The sequence below is a fragment of the Natator depressus genome, chromosome 2 (genome assembly GCF_965152275.1).
Source record: "Natator depressus isolate rNatDep1 chromosome 2, rNatDep2.hap1, whole genome shotgun sequence".
In the NCBI taxonomy this organism is placed as follows: domain Eukaryota; kingdom Metazoa; phylum Chordata; order Testudines; family Cheloniidae; genus Natator; species Natator depressus.
In genome coordinates, this window is record NC_134235.1 from 146,493,099 (window position 1) to 146,509,947 (window position 16,849).

Consider the following 16,849-nt stretch of genomic DNA (forward strand, 5'->3'; position numbering starts at 1 on the left):
TGGCCCCTTTGTCCTCACTATCTCACTGAGTGATAATCTTCTGCTGATTAGCCATCATGATCCCCAAGTCTTTTTCAGAGTCACTGTTTCCCAGGATAGAGTCCCCCATTCTGTAAGTATGAACTACATTCTTGAATTGATTAAGAACATAAGAACATAAAAATGGCCATACTGGGTCATACCAAAGGTCCATCCAGCCCAGTATCCTGTCTGCCAACAGTGGCCAATGTCAGGTGCCCCAGAGGGAGTGAACCGAACAGGTTAGGATCAAGTGATCTGTCTCCTACCATCCATTCCCACCCTCTGACAAACAGAGGCTAGGGACACCATTCCTTACCCATCCTGGCTAATAGCCATTAATGGACTTAACCTCCATGAATTTATCCAGATCTCTTTTAAATCCTGTTATAGTCCTAGCCTTCACAACCTCCTCAGGCAAGGAATTCCACAGGTTGACTGTGTGCTGTGTGAAGAACTTCGTTTTATTTGTTTTAAACCTGCTACCCATTAATTTCATTTGGTGGCCCCTAGTTCTTATATTATGCGAACAAGTAAATAACTTTTCCTTATTCACTTTCTCCATGCCACTCATGATTTTATATATCTCTATCATATCCCCCCTTGGTCTCCTTTTTTTTCCAAGCTGAAAAGTCCTAGCCTCTTTAATCTCTCCTCATATGGGACCCATTCCAAACCTCTAATCCTTTTAGTTGCCCTTCTCTGAACCTTCTCTGGTGCCAGTATATCTGATTTATTCTCTCTTAATGAATGCTAAAATCCCATGTTAAATTCATTTTTGTACACACTATTATCTAACTATCTTTAATTTGCTTTATGGAATTTCTGATTTACTTTTTAAATTCTATTTTTTACTATAAAAAAACAAAACAAAACAAAAAAAATTTAAACCTCTGCTCTAGCTAAGGAACAGAAATTGAAAGAACTGTGAATAGAGATGGTTAGAAAATGGAATTTCCAGCCGGTGGGAAATTCAAACATTTTGAAATGCCTTTTCTTTCTGAATCAGGACAAAAGTCAAAATCTCAAAATATTTTGCAGAATGGAAATTCTGAAATATTTCAATTCAGAAATATCAAAACAACTTTATTACAATGTTTCATTTTTATAAAGTGGAAAGATTATAATATAACATTAAATGTTCATATGTATTAAATATAATATCAATATAATAGTAAAACTTTATAGAAACTGAAAATAAAATATTTCAGCACCATCAGATCTGGCCTAAGCCCTTGTCCCTCAAAGAAACTTAAGGTCCCTAGCTCTAGACTGAAGGGTGGTATATCCTGCTGACTGGGATTCTCAGCTGTGAATCCGCTTCTGGAGCTGGGTGCCTAAGCCTGGTCACTCCTTTCTCTCTCCTCCCCCTCCCCCCGCCACCTCCCAAAAAGGCAGTTCCCTTATACCCTATAGCCCAATAGTAAGATCACTCACCCAGGATATGGAGAACCCTAGCTCAAATCAACCTTCTATCTGAGAAGCAGAGAGTTTAACCCAGGTCACCCACCTGCCACATGAGTGCCCTAATCAGTGTTTCCTTGGGTATCCCATTGAAGCTGTTCCACTTTTTATAAAATAATTAAATATTCATTGAACAAGAGAGGGTGAAAACGGCTCTATAGTCTAGTGGTTAGGAAGGCAGATGAGGCATTTATTATTTTTAAAGCACTGTAAGAGTACTTAGTACTGTGGACAGTTATGATACTAGATAGAGTCTCCCACATGCTGGGTGAGTGTTGTAACCATGGGCCTTCTCCCCTCCCGGAGTGGTTTTGCAGGGTCCAAACCAGTAGACATATTTAGGGCAGTCTTTGAGCATATCTACCAGATCAGGACTCATAGGTGATATAGTTTGTGAATTCCACAGGGCTTAGATGTGAGCTATGCACCAGGACGTAGGTGGTTGTGTTTTGCACATACCCACGAGCAAATTTTTAGGTGCCTTAGGGACTTTATCAGTGGGAATTTAGGACCCTAGGGAATTTAGGTTCCTACAGGTTTAGGCAGCAGCCGAACAGGGGAATTGAGGATCTACGTTTTGGACTTAGGTGTCTAAAGTGGCAGTTAGGCACTTAACTCCCTGTGTGGATGAAGCCTACAGGGATTGCTCCTATTGGCAAAAATACCATTGATGTCACTGAAAACAGGATCATTCCCAGGGTGAATGAAAATAAAAGTTAGAGCACTTCTTCTTCCCCAATGCAAAGGATATAAATATATTCAACTACTGTAGGTCTTCAGCTCTGACATAAACTGTAAAGTATTTATAGTTCTAACGTACTTAGAACCAGCACACTGATTTTCACAGAGTTTCTGTAAGATCATTTTTACAAGTTCTGGAGCACCTGTCAGGAACTCTATTATAACAAAGACTCAAATTAATCAAAGGGCTCTCACAAAACTGGGTGACTGGCAACAATATGGCAGATGAAATTTAATGCTGTTACATGCAAAGTAATGCAAATTTGGTGGGGTAGGGAGGATCCCAACTATCCATACAAAATGATGGGGTCTAAATTAGCTGTTACCACTCAAGGAAGTGATCTCGGAGTCACTGTGGATAGTTCTCTGAAAACATCTGCTCAGTATGCAGTGGCAGTCAAAAGAGCTAACATAATGTTAGGAAACATTAGTAAAGGGATAGATAATAAGACAGAAAATATTATAATGTCACTATATAAATCCATGGTACATCCACATCTTAAATACCATGTGCTGTTCTGGTTGCCCCGTCTCAAAAAAAGATATATTGGAATTGGAAAGGGTACAGAGAAGGGCAACAAAAGTAATTAGGCATTTAGAACAGCTTCCATACGAGGAGAGATTAAAAAGACTTGGACTTTTCAGTTTAGAAAAGAGGCAACTAAGGAGGGATATGATAGAAGTCTATAAAATCATGAAGGATGTGGAGAAAGTGAGTAAGGAAAAGTTATTTACTCCTTCACATACCACAAGAACCAGGGGTCACCCAATTAAATTAATAGGCAGCAGGTTTAAAACAGCATGAGGAATTACTTCTTCACACAATGCACAGTCAACCTGTGGAACTTGTTGCCATGGTATGTTGTGAAGGTTAGAAGTATAACTGGGTTCACAAAAAAGAATTAGATAAGTTCCTGGAGGATAGGTCCATCAATGGCTATTAGCCAAGATAGTCAGGGATGCAACCCCATGATCTGGGTGTACTGAAACCTCTGACTGCCAGAAGCTGGGGCTGGACTTGTCCTGTTCTCTTCATTCCCTCTGAAGAATCTGACACTAGCCACTGTCAGAAGACAGGATACTGGACTAGATGAGCCATTGGTCTGACCCAGTATGGTCATTCTAATGTTCTTGTGTAATGACATAAGAGTAGGCATAAGGGTTCAGGTGTCTAAAATATGGCTTAACTGTTCAGTTCACAGTGGAAATTTCTAGATAGTAACAACTGGAGGTTTGTACAATGATCAAGGATTGACTAGGTCGCTTATGTAGTAACTACGTTTTTAGTTAATAAAGTTATTGTTGTTCCATTGAGCATCACTCAATGGAATATAATTATGTCAGGTGCATTTAGTACAGGGGTGGGTAAACCTTTTGGCCCAAGGGCCACATTGGGGTTGCAAAACTGTATGGAGGGTCTCCCCAAACAGCCTGGCCCCACCCCCATCCCACCCCTCCCACTTCCCGCCCCCTGACTGCCCTCCTTCAGAACTCCCCAACCCATCCAACCCCCCCTGCTCCTTGTCCCCTGACCACCCCCTCCTGGGACCCCCCCCACCACTATCCAACACCCCAGGACCCCATCCCCTATCCAACCCCCCTTCCCCCCGCTCCCTGTCCCCTGACTGCCCTGACCCCTATACACACCCCCGCGCCCTGAGAGGCCCCCTGGGACTCCCACACCTATCCAACCGCTCCCTGCTTCCTGTCCCCTGACTGCCCCTTGGGACCCCTCACCCCAGGGGTGGCTCTACCAATTTTGCTGCCCCAAGCAGGCGCAGCCGAATTGCCACCACCGCAACAGCGGTGGAGCTGCCGCCGAAAGCCACCACGGTGGAGCTGCCGCCAAATTGCCGCTGTAGGACATGGACTGCTGCCCCATTCTAAATGCTGCCCCAAGCACCTGCTTGGAAAGCTGGTGCCTGGAGCCGGCTCTGCCTTGCCCTGGCCCCAGCACCCTTACCATGCCACTTAGAGCAGCATGTCTGGCAGCCATGCTGCACGGCTGGAGCCAGACACGCTGCCGCGCTGCCCTGCAGGAGCATGCAGCCCCGCCGCTCAGAGCATTGCCTGCATGGCGGCGTGGCTGCGGGGGAGAGGGGCAGCCGGGGAAGGGCTGGGGGCTAGCCTCCCCGGTGGGGAGCTCAACGGCCTGGCAGGATGGTCTTGCAGGCTGGATGCCGCCCACAGGCCACAGTTTGCAGGGCCGGCGCCAGGCACCAGCTTTCCAAGCAGGTGCTTGGGGCGGCATTTAGAATGGGGGGGCAGTCCGTGTCCCACAGCGGCAATTCTGTGGCAGCTTCGCCGCTCTTCCCACTGCTGCGGCTTTTGGCAGCAGCCCGGCCACTGTTGAGGCAGCGGCAATTCGGCGGCCACTGCTTGGGGCAGCAAAATTGGTAGAGCCGCCCCTGGTAGTTTGCCCACCTCTGGTTTAGTATGACTGCTATTTCTGCTCATTATTTATTTGCATTTACCCCATTCACACACACAATTGCAGTAAGTGAGCAAATTCAGCATACCACTGCACACCTACATTATTTGAAAATCATCATTTTGTGGAGAAGTTTCAATGTTCTACAGAGATGAAGATAACTCTGCATTAGTTTTGAATTCGTTTATACTCAGTTCCAGTTTTCAAGGTTTTCTTCACAACTTTTAAAGCTAAGTAATACTTTTTTTCAAAAATGAAAACTTGCACTCTTCAGAATTTTAACCCCATCATCCCAAGGGTCAGAATTTATACCACAGCTTGCATATTTGAAACCATATCTATGCACACGCAATGCCATATATAAGATTAAATTATTATTGTTATCAGAGTGTAAGAGTTAAAGGAAAAGCACCTTCCAATATTTTTTGTTGAATAATATATATGTTAATATTAGAGGTACAGTGAGCTTCTCCTAATAACCTCCTCTCCCTATCCCTAACCACATTTCCCACCTGCTGCGCCTCTAAAAAAAAAAACCCCAAAAATCAAGCTGGCAGTTTTGGGAGGACTTTGGCTCTTCTATTTTCAGTTAGCAAAATAAAATAAAGTGGAAATGTGAATTGCTTTAGCACATTCTGACCCTCTTGGCATTGTGGACCAGTGTCTCAGCTTGTGTAACTCAGAACATCTCTATTAACTTCAATGGAGCACATGGATTTGTATCAGCTGAGAATCTTTCATTTAGTATCCATTATAACTTTCAGCATAAGATGCAACATCTCTCTTCTCATAGCTAACTACAGACCAACCTGTAGAGTACAAATGTTCAATGACACTTTTTCCTTGCTATTGGAATTTAGACTGGATACAAATGTAATTTAGTTGGTACTTTATTTCACAGCATGAGGAATTTACTGAATGCTTACTATAGCCAAAAACATTTAGTTTAGATATTGACACCAGCAACACTATCTCTTTGCAGAGCACTGTAGCATAATAGTACTGAACATAATTATATTTGGGAAATACAAATGAGTGTAGGTGTAAAATATTTTTATTCCAGTACTTGGTGGTATTTTAAACAATTACAGATGGTGGCATACTAGCCAGTTATTGACAGCAATATCAGCTTTAGAAAGGATTTTGACAGGTCTCATCATACAATGATTAATTACTGCAAGACATTCCAATTTCCTCTTTCTTTCAGCTCATGCCTCAGGGTAAAATCTGTAGCCCTTATTACACTGTACAACACAGGAAATGTCTTTTCACTGCTGTATCCAAGGACCAATCCAAAGTGCAAAAGTCAGTCATATAAGGCCCAGTGTGATAAGTCAACATTGGAAAGGCCTTTCCTCGGGGGATCAAGGAAGGAAAGAAGATAACATGGCTTTCCTCTCCATTTTTTATTTGTTTCAAATGGCCAATGGCCAGCTTATTTTCCGAGCATGGCAGGTAGATATTAGTCAAGTCAGCTCTCAGTTATCTGTAAAAAGGCAAGGCATAGTCAGAGTAAAGATGAGTGTAAGAGAAGTATTCAGATCCCCATGTCTTGATGATTTCATCTCACTAGAAAAAGAATAAACAAGAAAACATGATGATAAACAAGGGACTATATTTTGAGTTGTATATTTTGTTGTATATGTATATTTTGAGTTGATTATTCTTTAATAAGCAGAGAAATTAAGAATAAATTTTGATCCAAAAACTTCAGAACCCTAAAAAATTATGTTTGCTTCTAAGAATGGGTGAGGCTTGGTGGAGCTTTTATTTTGCATGGGATTTTGTGCTGCTTCCTCATGTGAAGGAAAATTGTGAATCAGCACTACTTTTTCTTTGTATCTAAACCAGGATAGGTAGTAGGCAAAATATCACCGGGTTACTTTTCAGGGACTTCTTTAGTGTGGAAACTCTCTAGTAACAAGAGGAGGAGGAGATATGAAGCCTGCATCTTTTCTCATTGAAACTTGGCTCATTGTGTCTTCCAGATGAAAGGTGAAATGCAACTTGAGTTAATATTTTCTGTCAGAGGCATTGACTCTTATGTAATGTCAATGTGGTTAAGAGACAGCAGTAAGACTGGCATACATTACTGCTGCATTTATTAATTGCATGCAGAAGAGGCACTACCCCACAATCATGCTTCAGCACATCCAGAGGGGCAGTTTAGTTCTGGGGAAGGGAAGACAGAGATGGAAGATCAGAGAGGCAGGTGCAGTGACCAAGTCTTGCTGGTGATGGGATCAGCCTGAAGTTTATTTGTGTCCAACAAATAAAATAGAGCACATCTGCCAGGAACAACTAAAGAGAAAAATAATAACCTAAGAAATGGATAGATAATTTCTTACTACTGAAGGGGGAATACAAGACCCTGGGAGGAGAGGGAGAGAGATAAAAGCAAAGATATAAAAGGAGAGGTGTTTGTGAAAGTCACAAAAATAATTCTTGGAATAGTGACCAACAAAAAACCTGTGGGCATTTGGGGCTGGGGGGGAGAGTTGTTTTGTTTTCAGTGGTGTAAAATACCCTGAATAATGTGGTTCATTGTTTACATTATGGGCTAGTAGTGGTCACACCTGAACATAGCTTCAGTGCCCAGGGTAGTGTTTATTTCAGAATAGAAGAAGACAATGCAATTTTGCCTTCAATTTCAATGGAAGCAAGCTCAGGTCCACTGACTCCCATACCATGTTTGCTCACATTTGCCAATCATAAACGAATGTCTGACTGGCTTCATGCTACATTGTCTTGACAACAAAGAATCTGCACTTAGCATTATGTGGCAATTATATTGATACATGTCTTTTAGTTCTTTAATATATCAAATATTTGCTCAGATGCATAGGGAACCCTCATTTAGATATTAGATAGATCATATTCCCCTTATGGAATCAGCAAGCACTTTTGGCATCAGAAGCCAATTAATTCTGAAATAAATATAAATCTGAATTTTTTTAACAGAATCCTATGGAATTTAACAGAAAATGATAGTCTTCCTGTATGTTTTGACCCATCCTTTAGAATGTAATAATAGAGTGAAATAAATCTATAAAAGAGATATTTTCTATTACATTATTTTAATTTTTAGACTACAACCCCCCTGTTAAATGTATGTAGGATTCTATTATTTCATCCTTATTACATTCAAGAAAAGGAGTTCCCTCACCTATTTATTTCAATTCTAAGGACTGAAGTGTTCCTCCCCTCTAGATAAATTGCAGTGTCTTAAACTGATGATGGCACAGGCAGTATGGCAAAAGAGATGAGTTTACAATTAACCTTGGTTTTGGTAGGGTTTTTGTATTTTGACAGCAAGAACTTAAGGTGGATTGTGTCTTGTGCTCTGCCTGAGGACCTTAATAAAATGAACCGAGAAATATAATTTCATCATGATTAGAGACCAGTGTTTAACCTTGGATTATCCAACTGAGGCCAGATCCAACTCCCATTGAAGTCACCATGGCTCAGATCCTCATAGGTATCTAGTGCAAATGCTGGCTTCCTACAGAAGCTATTAGGTCCTGCCTAAAAAGAAGGACTTTGAAACGAAATGAGCTATTGTGAAACATCCGAAGACTTTGTTAATTTCATTCCTTTTCCAATCTATGAAGAGAAGACCTGCTCATGAACTCATCCTATCAGCTTGGGTTCTGGGAAGAAGGGGATAAAAATCCTTGACAAGGAGAAAATTTGTTCTTTTTGTTACTTGCACTCTAAACAGGCAATAATCACTAAGCAATAAGCAAAAGACCCCCAGCTGGGTTAGCCTTAAGTGACATATGACTTTCTATTATCTTTTGGAATCTAAGACTGTAACTCATTTGTGTGCCTATGTTACCTGCTTTAACCTTCTAAATAACGCTCTTACTTCATTTTACTTGTTAATAAACCTTTAGTTAGCTTATTATAGGATTGGCTACATGCATTGTTTTTGGTTTGAGGTCTGGGAGCTGCTGGGGACCGGGCCTGCGGACGGTCAATGTAAACAAAATGTCTCATGGCCCGCCAGCAGATTACCCTGATGGGCCACGTGCCAAAGGTTGCCGACCCCTGGACTAGTGGCAGCAGATAGTCTTAGACATGCTGCCCTGCACTACAAGTGCACAGAGTGGTGGTGGTGGCCACAGCAGCAGTGAGTCAATGGATTGTGCTGAGTGGTGGCGTCAGCAGCTTCTCCAAGGCAATGGATGTCTCAGAGTGGTAGTCCCATCTTCCCAGGGTGGATGGCAGAGAGCAATGGCAGAGCTAGGCAACTTGGGCTGGAACCACAAACAAAGCAGTCTACCAAACAGGTGTGGGCTTCCCTACCCAGCAATGCTTGTTGACTAGCAGATGGGAATTCTGGGTTCTTTTTAAAGAAACCCAAACATTAGCAAAAATGTGATTAATACGGAGAGCATTACATTGACTTTTCAATGGATTCCATCATATTGGTATCTAAGGGAGTGAGGTAGCTGATGATCTCACCAAAGTTGGAAGTTAAGAAACTCAGGTTGGAAGACAACAGTTGAGGATATCAATGCTCTATCAAGGAAAATATTAGCTGAAATAAATGATCAAAAGTTAAAAGATCCTCTGACTGATATCAAAGCATTTCAGAAAATAACATCCACTATCATAAATTAATTGTTGGCAAAGTAAGTTGTTCAACCAGCTCTTGTTGAAAGGAAAAATCTTTTATAAATCAATATAATTGGACAAAAAGAAGTATTAGAGAGAAAGTAGGCTCATTGACAGATTATTCATCGGGGGGGGGGGGGACCTGAAACATTCAGTGAGTGGAAAAATCCTCGAAAACACATTTCTGAGAGAGTGGGGGGGGTCACAGTGAACTGGAAATTAGACATTAATATGTGATATGACAGAAAAAAATATGAAATATTGGGACATAGTATGTGGGGGCATCATATCACATACCAGGGAGTTAACAGTCCCTCTCTAAAGTATACAAAGATGCTCACTGGACAAGTTTGTACTTTCACTGCCAGTGATTTGAAATGACACCTCTAAAAGTAAAAAAGAAAAACAGTAATTTGGTTACAATCCTTTAATATTTGCTATATCCTAAAAAAACATACTGAAGAGCAAATATTTTAACATAAAGACCACCAGAGGGACTTCTTTTTTAGGCTTTCCAACCTGGAGAACTTTTCCGGTCTTTGCCCTTCTTAGTTAGGGTCTTCTCTCTCAGTTTGCAATCTCTGTCCTGGTTAGTCAGGGTCTCTCCCCTCAGACCTCTCTGTCTGGAGAGCTTTCCATTTTCTGTCCTGGTTGCTCAGGGTCTTCTCTCTCAGGCCTCTCTATCCAAAAAGACTTTAGAAGTCTCTTACCCAAGTTAGTCAGGGTTTCCCCTCTAAGACCTCTCTGACTGGAGAGCTTGTTATAGTCCTGGCCCCTTTTAGTGGGGGCTCCCTCTCAGGCTTGCCTACCTGGAGAACTATTCACAGTTCAGGTTCCGTGGGAGCTCACTTCTTTCAGAGTCAATCTATCTCAAAGGTGGGCTTGACCAAAGTTACTCCAGCCAGAGGGGAATTTCTTGTTTGGTTTACAATGGGAAGTCAACCAGGTCCTTAGCAATACCTGTATGTTACTCAGAGAAATACGAAGTGACCATGGCCTAGGGTCCCCTTTGTTGTATATAACCCATACAGTGCACATAGCCCCCCATAGTCAGTGACATGTCAAAATTTAAAGACAAAATTGAAGACAGTTGGCAGTTTTTCAAAGAGACATTATTAAGGGCACAAGAGCAAACTATCCCACTGCATAGGAAAGGAACTATGGCAAGAGATGATCCTGGCTTAACCAGAAGATCTTCAATGATCAAAATATCAAAAATGGAGCAAATAATTAAGCAATCAATTTGCAAACATCTAGAAGATAATAAGGTGATAAGTAACAGTCAGCATTGATTTGTCAAATTGTGTCAAACTAACCTCACAGCTTTCTTTGACAGGGTAACAAGCCTTGTGGATAGAGGGGAAGTGGTAGAGGTGGTACATCTTGACTTTAGAACTGTCTTGCATGACCTTCTCATAAACAAACTGCGGAAATGCAACCTAGATGAAGCTACTATAAGGTGGGTGCAAAACTGGTTGGAAAACCATTTCCAGAGAGTAGTTATCAATGGTTCACAGTCATGCTAGAAGGACATAATGAGTGGGGTCCAGCAGGGACCAGTGCTGGGTCCAGATGCATTCAATATCTTCATCAATGATTTAGATAATGGCAGAGAGAATATAGTTATAAAGTTTGCCGATGATACCAAGCTGGTAGGGGTTGCAAGTGCTTTGCAGGATAGGATTAAAATTTAAAATGAGCTGGACAAACTGGAGAAATGGTCTGAAGTAAATAGGATGAAATTCAATATGGACAAATGCAAAGTAGTACACTTAGGAAGGAACAATCAGTTGCACACATACAAAATGGGAAATGACTGCCTAGGAAAGAGAACTGCGGAAAGGGGTCTGGGGGTCATAGTGGACCACAAGCTAAATATGAGTCAATAGTGTAACGCTGTTGCAAAAAATGCAAACATAATTCTGGGATGTATTAGCATGAATGTTGTAAGCAAGACATGAGAAGTAATTCTTCCACTCTATTCTGCACTGATTAGGCCTCAACTGGAGTATTTTGTCCAGTTCTGAGTGTCACATTTCAGGAAAGATGTGGACAAATTGGAGAAAGTCCAGAGAAGAAAACATGACCTATGAGGATCATAGAAACATGACCTATGAGGGAAGACTGAAGGAATTGGATTTTTTTAGTCTAGAGAAGAGAAGACTGAGAGGGGACATAACAGTTTTCAAGTACATAAAAGGTTGTTACAAGGAGGAGGGAGAAAAATTGTTCTTCTTAACCTCTGAGGATAAGACGAGAAGCAGTGGGCTTAAATTGCAGAAAGGGAGGTTTAGGTTGGACATTAGGACAAACTTCCTAACTGTCAGGGTGATTAAGCACTGGAATAAATTGCCTATGGAGGTTGTGGAATCTCCATCTGTGATAAATGAAGTGTGTGTGGGGGGGGAGGGCGGGTGTGAGGATGGGGAGGGGTAGCTCCCTTTGATGGACACCCAGCCAACCAGTTAGCTGCAAAATCCCTCTTGGTAGCCGTTCTCTACTTGCTTTACCTGTAAAGGGTTAAAAGTGCCCCAGGTGAAGAAAAGGAAGTGGGCACCTGACCAAAAGAGCCAATGAGAAGGTAAAAAGAAAAGGAGTACTTGTGGCACCGTAGAGACTAACAAATTTATTTGAGCATAAGCTTTTGTGAGCTCACGAAAGCTTATGCTCAAATAAATTTGTTAATCTCTACGGTGCCACAAGTACTCCTTTTCTTTTTGCAGATACAGACTAACACAGCTGATACTCTGAAATGGGAAGGCAGAATTTTTAAAATTGGGAAAGAAACGTTCCCTTTGTTTGTTGTGCTCTGGAGAAGGAGACACGGAGCAGCAATGCCATAAGCAGGAATGCTGTGTAAGGCTTGAACCAGGTATGAAAATTCATCTTCCATACCAACAAAAAATTATTGGACAGGAAATGTTTAAATAGACGCAATCAGGTTTATTTCTTTATTTTGGCTTGAGGCTCTCTTCTGTGCTAACACCAGATGCTTTTGTTTGCTTGTATCCCTTAAGCTGAACCCCAAGAAAGCTATTTTGGGTGCTTAATTTTTTGGAATTGCTCTTTTAAAATCTTGGAAAAGCCTAAGTTCCTGATGTATTTTCTTCCTTTTTGTTTTTAATAAAATTTACCTTTTTTAAGAACAGGATTGGATTTTTGGTGTCCTAAGAGGTGTTTGTGCATATGCTGTTTGATTAGCTGGTGGCAACAGCTAATTTCCTTTGTTTTCTTTCTCAGCTCTTCCCTGGAGGGAGCAGGGGAGGAAGGGCTGAAAGGGCTTGAAGGTACCCCACAGGGAGGGATTCCCAAATGCTCCTTCCTGGGTCCACGGGGTTTTTTTGCATTTGGGTGGTGGCAGTGTTTCCCAAGCCAAGGTCAGAGAAAAGCTGTAACCTTGGGAGTTTAATACAACCCTGGAATGGCAAGTATTAATTTTTAGAATCCTTGCGGGCCCCCACCTTCTGCACTTGGAGTGACAGAGTGGGGGATCAGCCTTGACACCATCACTGGAGATTTTTAAGAGTAGGTTAGACAAACACCTGTCAGGAATTGTCTAGATAATACTTAGTCCTGTCATGAGTGCAGGGGACTGGACTAGATGACCTCTCGAGGTCTCTTTCAGTCCTATGATTGTATGATTTAGAACATACTGAGCATTCAGATAGTTGCAGCCTTCTACCACCTCTAGTGTGCTAACAGAACTGGGATTTCCCCAGAAAATAACTATTCTACTGTGGCTTCCTGATCTCCTTGAGAGGAATGCGTCTGGATGCACCTGCATCTACACCCTCAGAGTTAAGGATCTCTCTATCCAGTGCAGATCTCTTCCAGGCTTTCCAAAGACCAGAGATTGTACTGTTTTGACCACTGCTTTTAATAACTGCTTAATAACACCCACTTTTGTTTTTTTCTGTATCCACGTGTGACGTTATTGACAGGAACTGTAACCGTACAGATCGTTGTTGGAACCACTGTCATATATTTGCAGCAAATATTTTACAAATGTTGCTGTGTGAGGTGTCTATGAAAAGGTTATGATTTTCTGGTTATGATTATGCTATCTGTATGTGTGTATCATTTTTGTAGTTTAAATTATTAATATTGGCTATGTACTTGTATCTCAATGTGTTTGATTTTAAGTAGAATTAGTGAAGCATTTGGTCAGCTTTTTAGAAAGGAATTTGCAGAACTCTTTATCTTTAGCCATGCTGGACTTCCAGTTAGACATTAAGCAAGTTCTAGAGCAGGTGTGGGCTAACCTTTTGGTCCGAGGGCCACATCTGGGAATAGAAATTGTATGACCTGCCATGAATGCTCACAAAATTGGGGTTGGATTGTGGGAGGGGGTGAGGGCTCTGGTTGGGGGTTAGAGCTCTGGGGTTTGGCCAGAAATGAGGAGTTCAGGATGCGGGAGGGGGCTCTGGGCTGGGGTGTGGGGTGGGGAGAGGGGGTGTAAGGGCTCCAGATAGTGGTGCGGGCTCTGGGGTGGGGCTGGGGATAAGGAGTTTGGGGTTTTGGAGGGTACTCCAGGCTGGGCCCAAGATGTTTGGTATGTGGAAGGGGGATCAGGGCTGGTGCAGGAGATTGACATGTGGGAAGGGGTGCAGGGTCTGGCTGGGGTTGCGGGCTCTTGGGTGGGGCTGGGGATGAGGGTTTTGGGGTGCAGCAGGGTGCTCTGGACTGGGACCGAGGTGTTTGGAGGGCAGGAGGGGGATCAGGGCTGGGGTAGTGGGGTGTGGGAAGGGGAGGGGTGAGCACTTTGGCTGGGGGTGCAGGCTCTGGGGTGGGGCTGGGGATATAGGCGCCATCTCCGTGGGTGCTCCAGGGGTGGAGTACCCACAGGGAAAAATTGGTGGGTGCTCTGCACCCACTGACATCCAAGCTCCCCTCCCCACCCCAGCTCACCTCCACCTCAGCCTCCTGCCCTGAGCACACCGCATCCCTGCTTCTCCTCCCAGTGCTTGTTGCCATGAAACAGCTGTTTCACAGTGTACAAGCTGTGGGAGGGAGGGGGAGGAGCAGGAATACAGCACACTCAGGGGAGGAGGTGGGGAAGAGGCAGGGCAGGGGCGGGGATTTGGGGAAAGATTCCAATAGGGGCAGGTAGGGGGCAGACTTGGGGCAGGGACTTTGGGGAAGGGGTTGGAATGGGGTGGAGTAGTGGTGGGAGGGGTCGAGGCAGTAGTGGAGTCAAGGTGGGCCAGGGGCAGGGGAGGTCGAGCACCCACTGGTGCCAGGAGAAATTGATGCCTATGGCTGGGGATGAGAGGTTTGGGGTGCAGGAAGGTTCTCCAGGCTGGGATCAAGGGGTTTGGAGGGTGGGAAGGGGATCAGTGCTGGGGCATGGGGTTGGGGCATGGCGGGAGGCTCAAGGGTAGAGGCTCTGGGGGGCGCTTACCTGAAGTGGCTCCCAGAAGCAGCGGCATGTCCCTTCTCCAGCTCCTATGCAGAGGCACTGCCAGGTGGCTCTGCACACTGCCCTGTCCACAGGCACTGCCCATGCAGCTCCCATTGGCCGTGGTTCCCAGCCAATGGGAGCTGCGGGTTCAGCACTTGGAGCAGGGGCAGCGTGCAGAGTAGAGCCTCCTGGCTGCCCCATGCATGCGAGCCAGAGGGGGGCCATTCCACTGCTTCTGGAAGCCACATTGGAGCAGCCCCTGATCCTGCTCCCCGGCTGGAGTGCTGGAGCAGAGCAAGCCCCAGATCCCGCTCCCCAGCAGACGTTCAAGGGCCGGATTAAAATGGCTGGCAGGCCAGAGGTGGCCCACGGGCCATAGTTTGCCCACCCCTGTTGTAGAGATTAGTCCTCTCCTTTTGCAGCATTAAACACTGCTCATAGATTCACAGAATATTAGGGTTGGAAGAGACCTCAGGAAGTCATCTAGTTCAATCCCCTGCTAAAAGCAGGACCAACACCAACTAAATCATCCCAGCCAGGGCTTTGTCAAGCCTGACCTTAAAAATATCTAAGGAAGGAGATTCCACCACCTCCCTAGATAACCCATTCCAGTGCCCTCCTTCACCACCCTCCTAGTGAAATAGTGTTTCCTAATATCCAACCGAGACCGCCCGCACTGCAACTTGAGACTATTGCTTCTTGGTCTGTCATCTGCCATCACTGAGAACAGCCAAGCTCCATCCTCTTTGGAACCCCCCTTCAGATAGTTGAAGGCTGCCATCAAATCCCCCCTCACTCTTCTCTTCTGCAGACTAAATAACCCCAGTTCCCTCAGCCTCTCCTGATAAGTCATGTGCATCAGCCCCCTGATCATTTTTATTGCCCTCCTCAGGACCCTCTCTAATTTGTCCACATCCCTTCTGTAGTGGGGAGACCAAAACTGGACGCAATCCTCCAGGTGTGGCCTCACCAGTGCCAAATAGAGGGGAATAATCACTTCCCTCAATCTGCTGGCAATGCTGCTACTAATACAGCCCAATATGCCGTTAGCCTTCTTGGCAACAAGGGCACACTGCTGACTTATATCCAGCTTCTCGTCCACTGTAATACCCAGGTCCTTTTCTGCAGAACTACTGCTAGATAGTTTGTCCCCAGCTTGTCGTGGTGCATGGGATTCCTCCTTCCTAAGTGCAGAACTCTGCACTTGTCCTTGTTGAACCTCATCAGATTTCTTTTGGCCCAATCCTCCTATTTGTCTCGGTCACTCCGGACCCTATCCCTACCCTACCCTCCACTGCTGTTCCCCAGTGTCTTTTTTAAACCTGAGACCAAGTCCTGTTCCCACTGTAGAGTTTAATACACTCCTTTGAAGAGCACATCTTTTTGAGTTCCTGTAAGGCCTTGACCCTTTGGGTCTCTAGGAATATTGAACTGAACTGTGACTTCCTCTTTGACCTTATCTTCTAACGTCTGTCCATTCCAGCAAGGGTTGAGTTTGTTGAGTGGTTGTACAGGCTACTGCCGTTACTGTAGCTCCTATAGTCAATCTCTGTATTGGTGGCTGTTGATACGGGATCCATCATCAAGTGGTGCATGCCCACCTTTACCCCATCTTCCCAGGTTCTTGAACTGTGACCCCATTTCCCTGTGGGGATACCAGCTTTCTGGGCAGCTGTCACTATGCTTTCTGCACTAATATTGATACTTGTGTGCTCCTCATTCCTCTCTGCCTCTTCTGGACTATCATCCTCAGTTCTCTCAGTTCCTCTATTTGCTCCAGAAGGTGGTTGCTGGCTCGGATTGATTTTTGTAGCTTAGTGTTGAGGTTATCCCACTGTCCTTTAAGCACCTCCTTCTCACTCTGTTGTTGCTGCAGCTCCCAGCTGAGCAATATGCTTCTGTCTCACAGACTCATCTGTTGGATCTCTGATGTCTGCATGTGGTCCTGGAGGGCTTGTAGATCCATCTTGTTTTCCTTACACTGGCTCTGTAGCTGGAGCTGCACCACAGAGATCTTCCACATGGCTATCTGTAGATACTGTTGCAGCATCAGATTACAAAGATGCAGAGATTTCAGCTCTTCATGTTTCCTCTGCTGGGTCATAATAGTCTTGGTCCTGCTGGCATTATAAAAAGCTTCCTTCTCTTTTAACTCCTTGGTGAACTTATCTAGT